General features: G+C 44.2%; 1 pseudogene; it reads left to right on the plus strand.

The window, feature by feature from the left end:
- The first annotated feature begins 6,678 nt into the window (after positions 1-6,678).
- Positions 6,679-7,195, plus strand: LOC134599223 (uncharacterized protein K02A2.6-like; annotated as a pseudogene).
- The last annotated feature ends 9,827 nt before the right edge of the window (positions 7,196-17,022 follow it).

The following is a 17,022-nucleotide window of genomic DNA, read 5'->3' on the forward strand; positions in this document are numbered from 1 at the left end:
TCAATTTCTTTCTCTCCCCCCGTCAATTTATTTCTCCCTCCCTCCCTGTCAATTTATTTCTCCCTCCCTCCCTGTCAATTTCTTCCTCCCCCCATCCCTTTCAATTTCTTCCTCCCCCCATCCCTTTCAATTTCTTCCTCCCCCCATCCCTTTCAATTTCTTCCTCCCTCCCTCCCTGTCAATTTCTTCCTCCCCCCATCCCTTTCCATTTCTTCCTCCCCGCATCCCTTTCAATTTCTTCCTCCCCCCATCCCTGTCAATTTCTTCCTCCCCCCATCCCTGTCAATTTCTTCCTCCCCCCCATCCCTGTCAATTTCTTCCTCCCCCCATCCCTGTCAATTTCTTCCTCCTCCCCCATCCCTGTCAATTTCTTCCTCCACCCCCATCCCTGTCAATTTCTTCCTCCACCCCCATCCCTGTCAATTTCTTCCTCCACCCCCATCCCTGTCAATTTCTTTCTCCCACCCCCATCCCTGTCAATTTCTTTCTCCCACCCCCTGTCAATTTCTTCCTCCCCGTCAATTTCTTCCTCCCCCTTCAATTTCTTCCTCCCCCTTCAATTTCTTCCTCCCCCTTCAATTTCTTTCTCCCCCCTTCAATTTCTTCCGCCCCTTCCCTCCCCCATCAATTTCTTCCTCCCCCCGTCAATTTCTTCCTCCCCCCGTCAATTTCTTACTCCCCCCGTCAATTTCTTCCTCCCCCCTTTAATTTCTTCCTCCCCCCTTCAATTTCTCCCCCCCTCCCCCCTGTCAATTTCTTCCTCCCTCCCGTCAATTTCTTCCTCCCCCCCTCCCCTACCTCTGTTGTAGCGTGGCCAAGCCCTGTATGGTCCGCGGGTACAGGGAGCTTTTGTTTCCTGTACCCGGCCGGACTGAAATGAAGTGCACACTGAGTGTGCACTTCCCGTCAGTCCGACCGGGTACAGGAGACAGATGCTCCCTGTACCCGCAGACCATACAGGGCTCGGCCACGCTACAGTGAGGGAGTGACAGGAGGGAGCGCTGAGCATTTCCCTCCCGTCAGCCCCTCTCCTCATGCTGCGCCCGGACGGTGCGCCATCATGGACACACCAGCCCGGGCAAAGCTGCAGCCGCCTGACTGAGGCTCTCTACAGAGCGCTCGGGCGGCTGCAGCATGAAGGGGGCCGGCGCTCCTGCGTGGAGGGGGAGGTGCTCCTCTTCCCAGTCTGCAATGCGTGCGGTTTCCTGATGGAGCCGCACGCAGCCGGAGGGCACCCGTGGCCGGCGGAGCTGGGGGGGGATTTCTCTATAACCTGTCCCCCCCGCATGATTTGCTGGGGGGATGCGTCCACTCCATCCCCCCCGGTTCCTACACCCATGCCTAGATCAGCGGTTCCCAAACTGTGTGCGCGGTGCCCTGGGGCGCCTCGACAGGCACACAGGGGAGCTGCAAGATATTTTCCCGGTGCTATGATCATAGCACTGGGAAATGTGCCTTCCTCTCCCCTGCCGGCTATGCAGGACCGGAGGGGAGATCTCAGATCTCCCTCTCCGGCCCGCTAGCAGGTTGATGCTGACAGCCAGCAGGGGAAGGAGGGAGAGAGGACCCGGGGGAGCTCTGACCTCCAGCTCTGTCGGGTTCTCATCTCCTCTTGCGAGTTTGGAGCATTGCTGTGGTTACCACGGCAACGCTCCGAATTTTGCAAGTGTGAACTCTAGCAGCTCCTGAGGCTGCTAGAGTTCACTCTCACCACTGGGACCACTGGGGACTGCAGGAAATGTCCTCCCCTCCCAGGCAAAGGTAAGCAGGGAGGCGGGATATTAAAATAATAAAAAAATGTTTTTATTAAAATGTAAAAACTTTGTATTAATTAAAATAAAAAATAAATAAAAGTATATATTTATCTGCCCTTCCTATAGAAGCAGTAAGGTTGTACTTAGTATGTCACATATGGCTTCTCCATTTTGCCTTTAATTTTATTAAATAAATAATTGTGTAATATGTCATGTGTTGTTGTTCATGTGAGGTTGTATTTAAGACCTGCTAAGGAACAGATGATTGTTATTAAGTCCTGATATGTAAAGCCATAGAGTTCAAAGAGGGTTTACTTTCTTTTTCCCATGACTGTATAATATATATGGGTGCACTTAAACAGAAAGGGTTAAATTGTGGTAGAATGATCGCATGGCAAAAAATGCCAAAAAGGCCTTGGTCACAAATGCTTTGCATCTCAAATGCCTTGAATTATTGCTGTTATACACACAGACACACAAACAATATGGAGCTCATAGAAAAGAGGGACATAAAGATTTGGGCCCAAAATAGGGACTGCCCCCCCCTAACTACAGTTGGGAGGTATGCCATTACAATCTCTGACCAGCAGGATAGATTCCTTGTGTTCCATGCCCTATAGTGCATGCAGTTACCACTTGTCCCATTTTCTCTCCCAGTGGGTTAAGATTTATATTTTATCCTTGAAATTTCAGTTTATAAAAGTACATGGACAGGCCCGGACTGACCATCGGGCATACCGGGCAAATGCCCGGTGGGCCGCGATGGCCGTGGGGCCGAGGCCGGCAGGGAGATCACAGGACCTCCCCGGCCGGCTCCTGCTGTGTGCCTCCATGGGCCGGTGGGGAGATCAAAGATCTCCCTCACCGGCCCAGAGACAATTCTAAGCGGCCGCCGGCTGAGGAGTGTGGGAGGGAGGAGAGGACCGGTGGAGCTCTAGCCTCTCGCGAGGTCTGAGCGTTGCCGCGTTTACCACACAGTTCACTCTCACCACTGGACCACCAGGGAAGGAAGCATGGCAGCACGACACCCCCCATGGCAGCACGGCACCCCCCCTCCCAGGCTAAAGGTAAGAAGGGAGGGGATATAACTTTTTTTTTAAATAATAAAAAAATATATTTAAATTTAAATAAATACATTCACACTCACACACACAGCACCCCCAGACACACACAGCACCCAGACACACACAGCACCCCCAGACACACACAGCACCCAGACACACACAGCACCCCCAGACACACAGCACCCAGACACACACAGCACCCAGACACACACAGCACCCCCAGACAAACACAGCACCCACACACACAGCACCCCCAGACACACACACAGCACCCTCAGACACACACAGCACCCCTAGACACACACAGCATCCAGACACACACAGCACCCCAGACACACACAGCACCCAGACACACACAGCACCCAGACACACACAGCACCCCCAGACACACACAGCACCCAGACACACACAGCACCCAGACACACACAGCACCCCCAGACACACAGCACCTAGACACACACAGCACCCCCAGACAAACACAGCACCCTCAGACACAGTACCCTCAGACACACACAGCACCCTCAGACACAGCACCCTCAGACACACACAGCACCCTCAGACAAACACAGCACCCCCAGACAAACACAGCACCCAGACACACACAGCACCTTCACACACAGCACCCCCAGACACACACAGCATCCTCAGACACACACAGCACCCCCAGACAAACACAGCACCCTCAGACACAACACCCCCAGACACACACAGCACCCTCACACACAGCACCCTCAGACACACACAGCACCCTCAGACACACACAGCACCACCAGACAAGCACAGCACCCCCAGACACACACAGCACCCCAGACACACACAGCACCCTCAGACACACACAGCACCCTCAGACACACACAGTCCCCCCAGACACACACACAGCACCCAGACACGCACAGCACCCCCAAACACGCACACAGCACCCAGACACGCACAGCACCAAGACACGCACAGCACCCTCAGACACACACAGCACCCCCAGACACGCACAGCACCCTCATACACACACAGCACCCCCAGACACGCACAGCACCCAGACACACACTGCACCCCCAGACACACACAGCACTCCCAGACACACACAGCACCCCCAGACACACACAGCACCCTCACACACAGCACCCAGACACACACAGCACCCTCAGACACACAGCGCACCCTCACTCACACACAGAGCAACCTCACTCACACACAGCACCCTCAGACAGACAGCACCCTCGCTCACACACACAGCACCCCTCACACAGCACCACTACACACATTACACTCCAGATACACGCTAGATCCCTTACCCTATATGCACTCTTAATCCTCTACACACACACACACACACAATCTCCTAGACACACTCTGGGTACTTTACACACTAGATCTCCTACACACACACACTGCACCACCCACACACACACTACATTCCTTGTCAGCAAACACATACAACATTCTCTAAACACACCCTCTCTACAACCCCTACACACACTACGTCACCTATACACACACACTACAGCCCGTATGCACACACTCGCTACATCCCCTATAACACTATGCCCCATATACACACACTCTGTACAGCCCCTAGCCACACATATTACACCACAAACACAAATGAAATTGACCTATTTACACAATACCACACCACACTCTACACACACGCAATCCCACAAGCAGGCTCCAAACACATGCATCATACACTTTCCTGACCCTTTTGTCCTCTGGTATCCCACTTGTGGAGACACCAGAGACAATTTAAAAGCAAACACAGTGCAAGCATGTTATTAAATTTGCTTGCGCTGCGCAGAACAAATTCAGGGTCTTTTTCTAATGCTAGAGCTCTTCAGCGGGGCTCTGAGCATTGAACGAACATGCTCACTTTGAGAGGGGGCGTGCTTGTCATTTGTTATGTATTGGGGTTTATGCAGTCCACCTTCCAGTAGATGGCAGCATAGTGAAGTTTTGCACTTGTTCTGTTGTGTTTAGTCTCTTTTGTGTTATGTCATTATGTGTGTGTACTGAAGTAAAGAGAAGTTCTATTTTACTACAATGTCTGAGAGCCATCTGTGAATATATAACATACACTAAACTGGCGACGAGGATGGGATTGCAATAAATGGACACTGCAGAATATATATAAAGGAAATGAAATCAGCCTGAGTGAGGAAGTAAAACTTTTTTTTGGAATTCTTTTATCTACAAATATTTCCAGCATGGCTTCTCTGGGACACATGGAGGAATTTGATCTGGCTAATCCAGCCTCATGGGACTCATATGCTGACAGGTTAGTGTTTTTCCTGGAAGCTAATAAGGTGGTGGATGCTATTCAGAAGAGAGCTGTGTTACTGAGTGTTATTGGATCCAAGACATTTGATATTGTCCGCTCACTGATATCTCCTGCTAAACCACAAGACTACTCATTTGAAGAAATACTGGCACTGTTAAAACATCATTTAGCACTTGTACCCATAACACACTCAAAGTGGTGTACACCCATAGTTCCGGTCATGAAACCAAATGGGGATGTCAGAATCTGTGCTGACTACAAATGTACAATAAATAAAGCGTTGCAAGAGCATCCCTATCAAATTCCAGCTGTTAATCAAATTCTTACTACTTTGGCAAAAGGAAAATTATTTGCCAAGTTGGATATGGCTCAAGCCTACCAGCAGTTACCTGTGGATGATGAGGCTGCTGATGCACAAACGATAATAACACACAAAGGAGCTTTCCGAGCAAGATGTTTGCAGTTTGGAGTTTCCATTGCTCCTGGCATATTCCAGAATTTAATGGAGGACCTCTTATCTGGACTTCCAGGTGTAGTGCCTTATTTTGATGACGTTCTTATTGGAGCAGATTCTATACAGTCATTGGCTGCACAGCTACAACTTGTTTTACAACATTTTCTTGATGCTGGTCTAAAACTTAAAAAAGAAAAGTGTGTTTTTGGTGTAAGCAGCGTGGATTTCCTTGGTTACCGAGTTGACGCACAGGGCATTCATCCAACTGATTCTAAGGTTGAAGCTATCCATAGAGCTCCGGTTCCAACAAACAAACAAGAAGTGCAAGCTTTCCTAGGGTTGCTTAATTTGTACCATTCTTTTCTGCCTGATAAAGCCACTGTTGCTGAACCTCTGCATCGTCTACTAGATAAAAATTCTCCATGGAAGTGGACTGACGTTCATACTACCGCTTTCAGCGCTGCTAAAAAACTGTTGTCTTCTGACAGTTTGCTTGTACACTATGATTTGGAGAAACCGCTCAACCTCCCTGCGATGCTTCTCCATATGGCATAGGGGCTGTATTGAGCCACAGTTTGAGAAATGGGTTGAGGCTCCTATTGCGTTTTATTCACAGACTTTATCTACTACAGAGAGGAATTACGCCCAAATTGACAAGGAGGCTTTAGCTATTGTGTCCGGTGTAAAAAAGTTTCATGACTATTTGTATGGGCGGAGGTTTACTATTATAACAGATCATAAACCTTTACTGGGTCTGTTCACCAGCAATACTCCCACTCCTCAAATAATTTCACCACGCATGCTCAGGTGGTCCCTTCTGCTGAATGCCTATGATTGTGAGTTCAAGTATCATCCTGGCAAGGATATCACACATGCTGATGGATTAAGCCGATTACCTTTGCCTTCTCCTGACTTCCTTGTTCCTCCTATGTCTGAGGTCCTCATGTTGGAATCCATTCCAAACTCTCCGTTACATGCAAGTAACATTGCTTGTATGTCTGCCAAGGATACTTTGCTGTCCCGTGTGCTCAACTGGGTTTGGAGGGGGTCGCCAAAATCAAAAGTGGAAGACAAGTTCAAACCATTTGTAGTGCGCCAACATGAACTATCTGCCTATAAAGGGTGCCTTTATGGGGAAACAGAGTGGTAATTCCAAATGCAGGACAAGCTCAAGTATTGCATGCTCTTCATGAAGGACATCCTGGAATAGTTCGCATGAAAGCTTTAGCCAGAAGTTATGTGTGGTGGCCTAAAATGGATGAAGTTATTGAAAAGTGGGCGAAGAACTGTGTACCATGCCAATCTACTCGTCATGCTCCACCTAAAGCCTCAGTACATCCTTGGGAAGTGACTAGGTCACCTTGGTCCCGTTTACATATAGATTTTGCTGGCCCTTTTCACGGACAGATGTTTTTTTTTAGTTGTTGACTCCTTTTCAAAATAGTTAGAAGTTGTTCCAGTTACATCTGCTACCTCAGTCACAGTCATAAAGATTCTAAGGAGGCTGTTTGCTACACATGGGTTGCCAGATACAATTGTGTCTGATAATGGAACACAATTTACCTCATCAGAATTCAAAATGTTCATGGCAAGTAATCTTATTCAACATGTTACTGTTGCACCATTTCACCCATCATCAAATGGTCAAGCTGAGCGTATGGTTCAGACTACCAAAGACTCATTAAAGAGAATTATTGAAGGAGATTGGAATCGTAGACTTGCAAATTTCCTTCTGCAACAACATGTGACACCTTGCTGAAGCACCGGTAGTAGTCCAGCAGAGCTCCTTATGAACCGGCGTCTTAAAACTTGTTTGGATCGTTTACATCCTGATTTGACAACTGAGTTACAAGAGAAGCAAGTATTGCAATTCAATAAGAACTATAATGCTTCTACTGTCAGAGTATTTGCACCTGACAGTGATGTCTATGTCAGGAACTATGTTTCTGGGCCTAAATGGATACCTGCAAAAGTACTTATGGCCACAGGACCTTTGTCATACAAGGCATGTCGATCAGATTCGGGAACGGAGTGATGAGATTGTGCCTGCTGCCGGTCCCAGTCATACTGGGTTTTCTGTGATACCAGATGATGTGGAACCACTGGATGATACAGGTCTCAGTTCTCCAGGAGTTGTTATGGAAGAACCAGTTCTGTGTGGTCCATCTGACAGAGCACAGGAAGAAGGGATGGACACAACTGAAGGTCCAGGTGAAGCAGTTCCAAACATGGTTTTGGGGCGCCCAAGACGAAATATTAAACCTCCCAGTTATCTCAAAGACTTTGAGGTCTAGGGGGAGGAGTGTTATGTATTGAGGTTTATGCAGTCCACCTTCCAGTAGATGGCAGCATAGTGAAGTTTTGCACTTGTTCTGTTGTGTTTAGTCTCTTTTGTGTTATGTCATTATGTGTGTGTACTGAAGTAAAGAGAAGTTCTATTTTACTACAATGTCTGAGAGCCATTTGTGAATATATACCATGCTAATACACTAAACATTAGTGATGACAAAACACACCCTCTCTGCCCCCCCCCCCCCTTCTTAGGGCGCCGCTCTGATTGAAAAATGCCCGGGCCTAATTTTTTTCCCAGTCCGGCCCTGTACATGGAGAAGGTTTTATGTATGGATGCAAAGCCTAGTCGCAGATAAAGGTAAGACATGCTTTTCTAACCTCTAGAAACAAATAAATTCAAATTTAAATTTCCTAATTAGGCCCCGCATTATTTTCAGTTCCACGTTCCCCTTAATCCAGAATTGCCAGCAGTGCTATACATGTGTATGACACTGCAAGAGTTAACTAATTTACATCCCAGCAGAGCATGTAAATCAAAATAAAAGAACATGCAGAGATTTTTCTAAGTAGCACAACCAATAGCTAACTTGTAAAGAAAGTGAAAGTTCCTCTATTTTGTTCTGTTGCAGTAACAGTGTTACAGTCAGGGCCGGCCTTAGGTGATCAGACGCCCTGTGCGAGCCCAACATATGGCGCCCCCCCCCTTCAGCAAAACCCCTGCCCCTTCTACAATAGCCCTGTTCCGCCTACTACAAAACCCTTCCACAAAACCCCCGCCTCCCTTTCTACAAAAACTCTGCCCTCCTTTTTACAAAACACCTGCCCCGTCTACAAAACCCCTGCTCTCCCTTTAATACAACCCCTGCCCACCCTTCTACAAAGTTTTTTCTCCCCCTTTAACAAAACACATGCTATCATTATATATATCAACTATATAGCAATGTACACATAATATCACTAAAACCTTCCCCCTCCACCAAAACCACTGCCACCCTCTACAAAAGCCCTGTACTCATTCTACATAAACCTCTGCTCCCATTCTACATAAACCTCTGCTCCCATTCTACATAAACCTCTGCTCCCATTCTACATAAACCTCTGCTCCCATTCTACATAAACCTCTGCTCCCATTCTACATAAACCTCTGCTCCCATTCTACATAAACCTCTGCTCCCATTCTACATAAACCTCTGCTCCCATTCTACATAAACCTCTGCTCCCATTCTACATAAACCCCTGCTCCCCTTATACTAAACCCCTGCTCCCCTTATACTAAACCCCTGCTCCCCTTATACTAAACCCCTGCTCCCCTTATACTAAACCCCTGCTCCCCTTATACTAAACCCCTGCTCCCCTTATACTAAACCCCTGCTCCCCTTATACTAAACCCCTGCCCCCTTATACTAAACCCCTGCCCCCTTATACTAAGCCCCTGCCCCCTTATACTAAGCCCCTGCCACCCTTATACTAAACCCCTGCCACCTTATACTAAACTCATGTCCCCTTATACTAAGCCCCTGCCACCCTTATACTAAACCCCTTCCCCCTTATACTAAACTCCTGCCCCCTTATACTAAACTCCTGCCCCCTTATACTAAGCCCCTGCCACCCTTATACTAAACCCCTGCCCCCTTATACTAAACTCATGTCCCCTTATACTAAGCCCCTGCCACCCTTATACTAAACCCCTTCCCCCTTATACTAAACTCCTGCCCCCTTATACTAAGCCCCTGCCCCCTTATACTAAGCCCCTGCCACCCTTATACTAAACCCCTTCCCCCTTATACTAAGCCCCTGCCCCCCTTATACTAAGCCCCTGCCCCCCTTATACTAAGCCCCTGCCCCCCTTATACTAAGCCCCTGCCACTTCACCAGAAATGCCACCCCCCTCTTCTACAAAACCTTTTTCCTACACCAAAACCCTAACCTCTTGTATAAAACCTTTGCTCCTCCCTAAACCAAAACCTCTCCCCTTCTACAAAACCCCTTCCCCAACAATCTATTTAATAAAAGAAAAACACTAGTTATAACAAGATTAAACAGACTCACATTAAATCTTGCTGCTCCCTGGACCCTCCTGACAGTGTCCCAGTCTGCCGACCTTGATACCAGCACTGACCTCCTCCCTCACACTCACTGTGCGGATCCTTCCGCGAATGACTGTGGAGGCGGAGCATGCTCTTCCTCTGTGCTCCAGGACCTCCTCTCTCACCCGGCCGCTGCTCTCTTCATAATGTGCAAGTCAAGTGCACAGCACAATGCACTTGACTTGCTCTGCACATAACTCGGACCGGCCTGTGAGTGACTGAGTGCGAGCTGTGTCGGCCGCCCGGCGCCCCTGTTGCCATGGCGCCCTGTGCGGCCGCACAGGTCGCACACCCCTAAGGCCGGCCCTGGTTACAGTCAACGCTTCATTCAATCTAAAATCTAAAGAGCTCTATGGCAATATACCTCAATACAGAATGCCCCTGCCATGGCTGACTATCTTTATCACCTATTATGTGTTAAATATATATGTGTGTGTGTATATTATATATATATTATAATATTATATTGTATTATTATTTAATATTATATTGTACCCTATTGTAAAATGCAGTGTTTGTGGGCCCAGGACATACTTTGAAACAAGAGAAATCTCAATGTATCTTTCCTGTAAAATATTTTAAAAAAATAAATACACTTCGATCTGAAGTGATTGTGACATCCTGTCCCCAATGTGCTTATCAATCACGTAATCGTACCAATTAAAAAGTATTGATATTTCTACCACTCTCTCAGAATGCTAACATAATGCAGGTAAAAACACAATGTGACATAAAGCAAGTTAGTACTTGGTGTAAATTGGAGACATTTTTGTCACTCTATTGTCCTCCATCAAAGGGGATATTAGGTTATATTTAGAGGAGAGTGTGGATACTCAGGCACTCAGGGGGTTAAAGGGAAACTCACTTCTCAATATTTAAAAAATAATCTGTGTGTATATCCCCTATATTTAGCAAATATCTTGTTTGAAGGTTTGAAAAATAAATGTAAATGTAGAAAACCACAAATTCAGCCTGGAACTTAGTGCCTCCATCTTGAACCCTGTTAATCATCTTCATAATGTTTGCTCTTTTCTGTAACAGAACATTGAGGAAGAATAGAAACCAAAACAATAAAAGTTATTCACTGAAGTAGAATTGTTAGAAATTCAATGTGAATTAAAAGTGAAATTCAAACCGTGGCTAATCTCAAAGCACAGTTTGCCTGGAATTTTTTTTACATCTTGAGTATTTTTACCTTTTATTTTAATTTTAATTTAGTGGGATAACCCTGATTTATCTCCTCATTTGCATTGTGTGCCATGGCTGTGCCTCTACTGAAGTTGATTGTGATGTCAAATTCCAACTTTCAAGTTATAGAAGATTTTCAATATTTTATTCTATGGTGTAATTTCAAGAAAAGAGATAATTCCACTTTAAGACATTGCAGGCAATATGAGATTTCAATAGACATTGACTCCTCAGTCGCAGTCAGTTACATAACTTTGACCTAATGAAATATAATATTTTAAATAACAGGAATATCCAGTAAGTTGCCATTCTTTGTGAGATGTTCTGTGTGCAAATATTTAAATTTTGCCTAAGGGCAGTTTACTCTTTTGCTGTGTAGGTAGAAAAAATATTTACTTTATTGTTCCCTTAATATAGACATGCAGTCGCTTGCTCACATTCCCACCAAGCAGTTGTCGTTGTGGATTTTTAAAAATTCCATTTGAATTGTTCTAGGCTTACCTTATTGTTTCAGTTTTAGGGGTTGAAGCAGATCTGTCACTTTCAGGGGTCTTTACGGTTAACCGTGGGGTGGCCATGGGGTGCAGACAAAATTTAGTTCACCGTCCCTTGCTGCTGACGCCATCTTCTTCCCGTAGAGTGGAGACCTTCCTTATCTGCCAGGAGCTTTGTTAGTGCTATACTCTTGCACATGCACGATAGTATAACACTGAGGCCTACAGGGCATCCCACAAGATTATGGAACCTTCATTGATCATGTCTCACCATGAGTAAGTCAATGTCGGAATCCCAGCTCCTTCCTTTGTTAGGGCTGGTGGGATTGGACACAAGTCGATAGCAAAGCTTAGCTTTTTGTCAACCTTAGGATTGATTGCCTATGATATTTTTAAATTGTGTTGGAATATCAATGTCAGCATGTATATTTCATAAAGTTTATATCTTTATGAAATACTCAGAAGCATTTAGTCACTAAATCCTCATAAAGGGACAGTATATAGTAATGAAACAAATAGCAGTAGTTCAGCTCTTGAATTATTACATGCCAGATAGAATTAATTAATGCAAGAAGTGTTATAGCAAGAGGAAAGGAAGGCTATGGAAACATTTGAAAGGCAACTTTCTTTATTTTTTTTGGCATCTATGTCTCTATAGAGATGAACAGCTACTATCTTAACCCCTTAAGGACACATGACATGTCTGACACGTCATGATTCCCTTTTATTCCAGAAGTTTGGTCCTTAAGGGGTTAATCAGGCATGTAACCGTTCTAATCAACTTGTGGATAAATACAGTTTTATGCCCGTCACCTGAAATCTTAATTTCATTGGAGGGATTTCAAATAACATCCAACTGTCCGTAATGAAAGAAGACTGTAATAAAGAATACTCTACTGTCAGAACGTGAAAATAGAATTGAGTTAGGAACACCCAACTGTCAGAACTAGAAGAAGAATGTAGTATGGACACACTAACTGGCAGAACAAGAAGAAGAATCTAGTAAGGCTGAACCAACTGGTAGAAGAGGAAGAAGACTGTTGGATTGACAGGCTAGTTGAGAGCTTGTATGGCCTTCACAATCTGAAAATGAGGGAATGACTGGTGCTCCTGTATGCTGTGCCTGGAGTATGTCATGATGCCCACAGAACAGCAAAGCTAGATGGAATGGGCCTTGACATAGCTAGGAGGCAGGCATATGGAAATTGTAATCTTGTCAGTTAGTTAGTCTAAGGAAGCGGGCTTAGGGGATATATATATATATATTTCAGACATTTTAGGTGATAAGCCATTTTAATTGAAAATTTTCACCTACTTGCTTCTGGCCCACCCCTATATAGCCCACCCAAGTCGGCTCAGCAGGTGGGATATATTTTAAGTTCAGGATCAATATAATTTTTTTGATTGGTTTTGGTAGGTTCCAGCCTGTCGGTGTGTAGGAGTATCTCAGTATAACCCTACATGTAAAAAAAGGATGCCCTTGGGGGCTGTATTAACTGTTTTTATTATATTGATGTTATATGGTTAGAATGATGTATTGATGTTATTTATGGTGGGGTCATTGTCTGTGGATAAAGTTAGATGTAAAAGTTATGGTGCTGTGATGTCATTAAGTGTTGTTGACAATGACCTTGACCTTTATTTAATTATTAAATAAAATTTTCAAAAGAATTCTAATAAAGCTGTTATAATTTTAACTCAACTTTAAGTGTGTCTGTGTTTTATGGGAATAGGGTTTTTTAATGCTATTTATATGCTGAGGGAACCAGGGGACGACTATGCGAATGTCAAGTACCTTGTACGGATCCCAGGAATTAGGAATTATTCAGCTGCTTCCTGTATCAGGTCATCTAATAAACATACCTTTTAGATCACAGGTGGTCCTCACTCCCATGCACGTATCATCTTATAGCCCACTAGACACACCTCATCTCTCAATCTATACTAAATCTTCATGAACTTTACTGCAAGAAATGCCTTTGTCTTTAAAACCTGTGTGACTTGGACACTAGAATTATCTTGGAGCTTGGAAAGTACTCTTACACGTGATACCTAATATGGGGTATCTGAGCAATGCTGTGAGGATGAACCAGAAAACACAGCACAGCTCCCTATCATACATTTCATTGTACAGGCGTATTATATTTCTAATTGCAAGAGAAGTGGGGGTCTGAATGAGTAATAACACTTTCTTGATGATTTCCAAATGCTTAATAGTGTCTAGAACGTGTATCATTGAAAACATTTTTTTTTAGCTAAACAAAAATTTTATCAAAATTCTTTCTTTTGAAGAATAAGCTTAGTGACATATAGTGAGTTTTCTTTTACAAGGAAATGTATTATGCTACCCTGCCCCCCCCCCCCAAAAAAAAAAAGAACCAAACAAACAACAAAACCCCAACAAGCGACAACAGAACAATCTGATGTAAAAGCCTGATGCGTATGCTCAGATTACACATAGAATTACTGTAAAATGCTATTAATAACATAATTGTATTATGCCTGTTCCGGATGACCGTCCCTTGCATGATGCTTTGGGTATACAGAAGAGCACTTGAGAATTATTTCAGTATATGTGAACATGTGATGTGCATACAGCATTGCACGGGTTAATTAACATGCAATGACAGTCAGGTACTGGCATAAACATTACAAAATGTAATTAGAATTTAAAAAAAAAATCACAACCCAATAAATAGCTCTTGCATGATTACTGGAGACAGTTCTGCTGTAAAATGCAACTATATTACAAACCTTTTTTCTACTTAGAATCCTTGAATCATGTTAGAATTGAGACTTTACCAAGATTAAAAGGTTCTCCAAGGGTGGGAAGGTCGGTCTGTGGTTTTAACCATTAGGAGCCATGCAGTCTGGAAAATCTTTGTAGAAGGCCGCACTTTGATAACGGTTAATGGAAGCGATGATTTAAATATGATCGGTCACTACCTAGTAAATTATGTTTACTAAGCCTCAATGTCTAGGAAATATGTTTTTGTGAGGAATGAAAAATAAAATTAAATGTAGAAATACACACTTCTATCCTGGAGCTGGGCGTCTGTGGTGTCTCCACTACCTAACATTTTTATTTATTAAGTGAATGCCGTGGATTGAGTGACTGAGGTGAGCAGGAGAACCCTTCTACAGATGGTTCTCCTGCTCTCTGTCATAATGGTATTTCCCCAATAGGCCACATTTGCATTTGCTGAGGTAACATAGGAGGCAGGAGCAGAGCGACTGATGTAACTCCATTCTGACGTCAATTTGCTGACAGTAAAGCCAGGGTGTCAGTGTCATTAGCGAGGATTGTCCTGCATACAAAGTGTCTCCAATCACAATACATTAGCAGTAACTGTAGAAATACTGTATAGTGTATCTTCCATTATACCAAATGCCTATTTAAACTGTAAAATAAGTTTTAACATGTTTGACGTTTTGGACAAAATGTTTTAATCATGGAGACAAAAACTTAAGCTCATTTAACAGGGTTATTTACAAAAGTGAGAATTCCAAGGAAATTTCAAATTTAAAGGAACATGATAGGGTCAGAAACACGATAGGGTCAGGAACACAAACATGTATTCCTGACCCTATAGTGTAAAAACTACCATTTAGGTGGCTTGGCTTGCCCCCCCCCTCGCCCTTAACTTCCTTAAAAGGTAAAAAAAAAAAAAACATACCTTGTTTCCAGCGCCACGCAGGTCTGCTGGCGCAGGCCACGCACCTGACCCACATCCTTGCTGGCATCATCAGAATTTATGATTTTTAGCCAATCCAATGCTTTCCCATATGGAAAGCATTGGATTATAGACTGTAAGCCCGTTTGAGCAGGGTCCTCTTCAACCTATTGTTCCTGTACGTTTTCTCGTAATTGTCCTATTTATAGTTAAATCAACCCTCTCATAATATTGTAAAGCACTACTCAGATCAGATCAGCTACGCTGGCCTTCAATTTGATATTCATTTTGATTTCACTTAGAATCTTTACTTTAGTGAATAAACCGTAAGTTGTGAAGGGGGACAACAGTGTCTAAACACCTTGTTACCCCACCCAAGGGTTAAACCATTCCCCTCTGCGATGCAGTTTATGAAGGGTTAGCAGGTAAGTTGTTGATAGGCAGAGGACATCAGTGGCCACCCGCTCAACACAGCAAACAGCAATTTTCATAACAATGCACTCATTAAAATAAAAATAAAAAACATTTAATTTATGCATGTTTTCTGCATAGTGGTATTTTTGTTTATTTGTACTGCATCACTTTAAATGCATCCAATCATACATCGAAAATTGCAGGATCTACTTAAAATATATATATATATATATATATATATATATATATATATATATATATATAAAGACTAAATTTTAACAGAGCCTTATGTTTCAGTTACCTTTTTATGTAGAAAATACTCTGTGTAACTCCAAATTATGTGGGTGAATGTATTCTGAATTAAGAACCATAAAGCTTTTTATGCAACGTTTAGTAAAAAGCCAGTCACATGTTGTTGACCACAATGTTCTTTATTAGAAATTCAAGCAAAAAACACACTTTTTTAAAATGTAATTTGTTAAGCAATTTTCTTGTTATGGCACTAGTTATCCACAAACAAAATGCACTTCATGTTCTGCTAAAAAATAAACCGTGTGGGCACTGGTGATGTAAGGACTGCGGTGGTAGGGTAAAAGAGGAAGCAGCATGCATTTTTTTTAAAGGGATACTGTACGCATCATAAGTATTATAGGTCATTGTAGATCACCGGTAGATCACTACAGTACTTTGTAGTGTTTCTAGTGTTAAAGGGACACCTTAGTCACCAGGCTGGTGTCTATAGCCTATTCCTATAGGCTGAGCACTGTAAATGCTACATTTTCACATATCAGGCTGTATTTACATTGTTGTTTAGTAACACCTCTAGTGGCAGTCACTTGACGGCCACTAGAGGTGCTTCCTATCTCAGTACTGCGCAGGGCAGGGCAGGTCAAGGTTGCAGCATCCATGCGCTGCTGCCCCCGCTCTGTTCTACATATAGGAGTAGGAAACCCTCCTGAGACACAGAGGAGCTACCACACTGATTGAAACTGGCTGATTATAGTGCACCCAGCCCCCACCTGAGTGTGTAAGGGATGAGGGAAGGCTGCTGTCAGGGTGGCGGTCCGGAGACCAGGACCCCTGAGTCTGTCCAGGCAGCAAAGCGAGGACCGAGACCCAGTATGCCTGATGTTCAGAGGAGGAGTCACAGTGTGGAGGTGGTCCAGCAGGGTCTGGTGCAGGGTAACCACATGCCCCCTGGTGTTGAGCACCAGCGTTTGTGCAGCTACAGCCAGAACCCTGATTCAGCTTCTGCGGATCCCAGGAACTAGGAGCTAGGAAATAAGCAGACCTCCCAGGAGCTGAATAGGGAGGCTCTGCAGCAAGATT

Source organism: Pelobates fuscus, chromosome 1, assembly GCF_036172605.1.
Source record: "Pelobates fuscus isolate aPelFus1 chromosome 1, aPelFus1.pri, whole genome shotgun sequence".
NCBI classification, from domain to species: Eukaryota; Metazoa; Chordata; class Amphibia; order Anura; family Pelobatidae; genus Pelobates; species Pelobates fuscus.